General features: G+C 44.0%; 1 long non-coding RNA gene across 5 annotated transcripts; it reads left to right on the top strand.

The window, feature by feature from the left end:
- The first annotated feature begins 1,587 nt into the window (after positions 1 to 1,587).
- On the top strand, positions 1,588 to 4,896 carry LOC140213875 (uncharacterized). Of its 5 annotated transcripts, none has more exons than XR_011890867.1 (4): positions 1,589 to 2,065; positions 2,208 to 2,438; positions 2,512 to 2,670; positions 4,683 to 4,896. It is a non-coding gene; the product is annotated as an uncharacterized lncRNA (long non-coding RNA). The 5 variants fall into 5 exon arrangements; XR_011890863.1 differs by lacking the exon at positions 4,683 to 4,896 and adding an exon at positions 3,228 to 3,479; XR_011890864.1 differs by lacking the exon at positions 4,683 to 4,896 and adding an exon at positions 3,245 to 3,479.

Below are 4,896 nucleotides of genomic sequence, written 5' to 3' on the forward strand. Positions count from 1 at the left end.
AGTGCGTTCCGACAGGCTGCGCAGTCCTTTGAAGAAGTGAGAGGCAGCAATTTTTTGTTGTTGTTGCTTTTGCGTAACAAATGTTGAAGGACGAATATATATAATGACGGAATATATACCAGCTATACAAAAGCGATGACGGCGGTTCATCACACGGGGAAAAACAGCAACCATCACATACAGACGTCAGTGACAGTTCATCTGGCAGTTAGATCACCTTCCGGCTAAAGGATGGTTCTGCGTTTTGTTCTGGACTGATAGAACTCTAGTAATTAGAGTGAATAATGAAATCAGAATCAAATTTATTTTCGCCATATATGCGGGTGCGCATGCAACGACCACTATTATGAGAGCAAGAGTACGTGGAGACCAGTGTGCAAGTCGCAAGAAGAAGACATATCGCGTAAGTATTACATTTGCTTTACCAAAAAGCACAAGATTTCAATACTTCAAAAACGGATATGTTTGCAACACTATTGTGTCGTTCATTATTGCTTTCTTCTTTTGTAGTTAAACTATCGAGAAAATAACTATTTAACGGGGAACAAAATTTAATCAAGTGGATATTGCATTAGACAGTTCTCGTAATAGTCATCTGAACTGCAGAAAGAGTCAAGCAAAATTGTTCGCGAACGGCGCGTTAATTGTAAACGGCCCTGTCGCAGCACAGAAAAAATCGTCAAACGAACTAAGCGCAGGCGACTCGTGGACTGTACAGTTCTAGGAAACATTTCAGTTGAATGTTTTCACTAGGGAGGGTGAAAGAAGCGATTATACGAAGGCGAATTGTGAAGAGATGTCAAAATCTGCAATTTTTCTAGCTATTGTCGATTCGTCTAAGAATAATTAAGGCTGCATGCCAATCAATGTAAATCATAAAATAGAGCATTTCTGCTGTCGACGTGGATTTGATGGGGAAGAACTAGAGTTAGATCAAATTCTTCCAATTTTCGCTCAATTAACTAATGACGTTCAACAATCAAGCAGTTAAGAATTAATAAATTCATGGTATATCATAAGTGTTTTTTCAAGCGCCGTCTCCCGTGAAGCATATCTACCATTTTCGTGCAAAGCTCTCTGGAAAGCGTATTGACTGTGTATGCATGCATGCACCTATCGAACTTCGTGCACATATAGACGTGATGCTTTGACGATAAATACTTATTAAAATTCAAATTATTTATTTCTGCCTTGTAAAGGTACAGACAGCAGAGGCGCAGAGAAAGCTGTCAGATACAGATTGACAAAGCCGCAGCCCCCTTTCGCTTGGCAGAGCCTTTACAGCGACACTTTTAAAACAAAGACAATTGCACCCGGTAATAACAGGTATGCAATACTGAGCAAGTACAAAAGGAAACCAATCAAGATTATACGATATTTGTACAATACTCCCAAACAAGAAAACAGAACCTACATGCTAACGTACATAGTACCCAAAGTACTGTTCGACACGTTGAAGAGGTCAAAATTATTGTTCACATAAGGTATACACATATTCGTATAGCGCTACCAATCCCTGCAAAATATAGAACGCAGACTTTCATTACACACACGCACGCACGCACGTGCACAGCACACACACCAAAAAGAAACGGCAACGCGCTCACAGGAAGCGCCTGAAAAACGAAAAAAAAGGAAAAGTGTGGGGAACCGAGGTCGTCTTGGGCTGTCGCCTCTCCCTCTCCCAGAAGGAATGAAGAGGTTCTTGGAAAGCAGGGACGGGCGATTCTCTCTGTCAGCATCAGCTCCCACCAGCGAGGACGGGGCGAGAAAGCGAAACGGGACTTTCCTTGCTGTCTATTTTTTCTTCGTCAGGCCAACGCCGCTTGCTTGCAGGGGCGCAGGCGAGTTCCCGCCAAATGGCGCGGGTGCGTGAGTTGCCGCCAAATGCTAGCTCTGGATGCCAGCTCGTTCCGCGTCTCATGGTAGACTAGTTGGTGCATTTCTGTTATCATGGACTGCGCATATAAACGCAAGCTACACAAAAGTGACATGGACAAGAACAGCGCAAGCCCTTTACATGCAGTGGAGCCGCCGTATCTCGCCGTTCAAGATATGCGTACTCGTAAGTGGCATTTTAATTTCACGTTGTGTAATGCATGACTGTCTTTTTCAAGTTCAAGTGAACAAAGGTCGCTTTGTATTGTGTAAATGGTTTTGCAACGTATGATAAACTCCTTGTCTTTCGGGCTTATTTTTTCTGACAGGAAGAAAAAAAAAAAAGAGGCTTTACATGAGAACGGATCAAGCGTTCGAGAGTTGGGACAGGGAAATGTGAGACGTACTTTCATGTATATATTTCTAATATTATTTTTTCGTCTTGTATTCTCGTTAATTTTTCTCTAGGAAACACTGGAACGACACTGCTTAAATTGAAGCACAGTGTGCGAATGACCTGCTACGCTCGGAACTGTTATCACCATTCGGGAAGAAATTGGGTAAGACGCTTGTCTGGTTATTATTGCGGAAAAGTCATAATTAATTAGAAGTTGCCTTCGTTCCTTCCCACAGATGAAAAAACATAACTGTAAATACCTGTATGATATACGTCTGGTGCATTGCAGGTAAGAATGGATTGTGTGTGGCGCGCTTCACCGCATGTGGACTAGAGTAGATCTAGGAACATCAGACAAGAAGACACGTATGTGAAACCCTGCGGATAGCCCATATGTAAGTTCTTCCTCAATTTTTCTTTTGTTGCATTTTCGTAGTTTACGTGTAATACTTTGTCACCGCGGTCTCGACGTTATGTATACCTATACATTTGTCTCGTGGCAGTCTGCGTGCTATTTTGTTTGTGCAACTATGTGTTGTTTTCATTTATCGCGCTGCCTGGATGGTTTTTTTTTTCACTGATATTCCGACCAAAGTCGGTAAACCTATCCTTCCTGTCCTCATGTTTCCTTGGGCGGCTCTAAAGCGTATCTTAGAGGAATATTTAGCTTCAGATTCCCGCATGGAACAGATGGTGAATGACATGCTGTGTTTTCTTTTTAGAGAAACTATGTATTCACGTTTAATATTTGGTTGATTTTCCTTTTGTCATTCATACAATACCGCAGCCATATGCCATTCTGTCATAGAACGTTGTTTCTAGATATATTTGTTTTATGTGGTTAAAAGATTTAAAACGAGAGCGTTTCTTATCCTGGCCATTATTTTTTACAGACCACGATAACCACGTATTTGGATGTCTGGTTTAACTCTACGTGCGCTGGTTCGTGCAGGTGAACTTTCTTTCCAGATACGGAGGAACGGACACCGGTCGTGCCGTGAGCACTATTCTGCAGGGCATACTTACAAATGAAGCTGCACTGCAGTTCAGCTGGAAAGGGTCGCAGGGGAGGAAGCACGCCTTCGTGAAGCTCATGGCCATCACGAATATAAGTAAGAAATATGGCATAACAATCAGCTTTCTAGTGCACGTTGCGAACATCGGTACCAACTGCATGCTTAGTTTTTTTTTCTTCATTCAAACAAGCTGCTGCTTATTGTATCTTGCTGCGTCCAGTATTAGCATTTTCTTTAATAAAATAATGCCGTCATAAGTGAGTTCTACTTGCGGCGTCCATATTTTGCCACTGCTTTTGAGGAGTTTGTTTTGCTTCACCATATAATATATGCTGTATATGCTGTTTCTGCTTTAACCCATGTATGCTAACCACGGAGGAAGGAAACTAAGGAGAGGCCCTACCCCCTCCGCGCGCTAGGAGAAAAGTGTGGCGGAAATGACGTAGTAGGTTCTCATTTTCTTGCTGCTTCTTTATTTTTTTTTGTTGTATGGCCACGCCTTTTGGGCCACAATGGCGGCGTTGTTATGGTTTTGAGCGCTCACACGTGTTGCTCTGGTAGGCTTCGGGCCGTGGCAAAGGCGCTGAGTGGGCGGGTTTGCGTTAGTCACCGTGTCTTGTTGCGCTGTGTTACCTGCACCGTGCTCTGCCAGATGTTGCGCGAGCGCGCGCGCTCCGCGCGCGACACCGCGCGCAGCGCGGCGTGGTTTCGCGAAAGATGTAAATAAGAGAGGAGGGTGGCCCAAAAGGCGGAGCATCGCCATGAGCAACGCCAAATTCCGGCTTCACTTTTGCTTCGCAAAGAGTGACGTCAGGGCCTCTCCTTAGTTTCCTTCCTCCGTGATGCTAACTGTTTTCTGCAAAACATAGACCTATCATCGTTGCCATCATGTCAGCAAGTAGATGTATCATGCCATAAGCTTCCCCTCTTGCCTCTCCAGACATTTACCTATTCACCTCCTTGTGCCGCTTGGCGCGCTCCGGGCTCCGGCGCGTTCTTTGTCTCAGCGTTTCAACTCGGCTGTTTCATACAGTGCTCACGGGAAGCAACAAGACCTATCGTGGTGTAAATAGCCGCGCTACCTATAGACACAGTAGCCACTGTGTATGCGTGTTTTGCTATGGTTCCGTGTTCAGTTCCCCCTATTGCTAACGACATATAAATTACCAACTATCCGGTACTTACACGATTTGTGTCGTCCAGCCACTCTTCCTGACAGATTCGATACTGATTTGCACGTCCCTAATATTGCTTTGTTGTCGTTTCTTTAATGTTTCGTGAATATCTGACTTATGATCTTTTTGATTGTTTCACTTCTTCAAATGGAATGCGACTCACCAACTGAACTATAAAGCGGGGGCAGCTTTCTTATATGTGCCGCTTTCTTGCAGCATCTGTGAGGAGCACGTTCCCTGACGCTTCACTAGCATCAGTGGCTGGAGTCGCAAAACGCTGGTTGGTTGGAGCAGCTGACAGGGATGGAGGCCGGAATGAAAGAAGGCGCCGTACCCTGCTTCAAGCCCACCAAATATGAACTAGTGTTTGAAACTTGTGAACGTGTCGGTGTACATATACAATTACAAGAAATAAAGACCTGTATCAGAA

Source organism: Dermacentor andersoni, chromosome 1 (genome assembly GCF_023375885.2).
Source record: "Dermacentor andersoni chromosome 1, qqDerAnde1_hic_scaffold, whole genome shotgun sequence".
Classification (NCBI taxonomy): Eukaryota; Metazoa; Arthropoda; class Arachnida; order Ixodida; family Ixodidae; genus Dermacentor; species Dermacentor andersoni.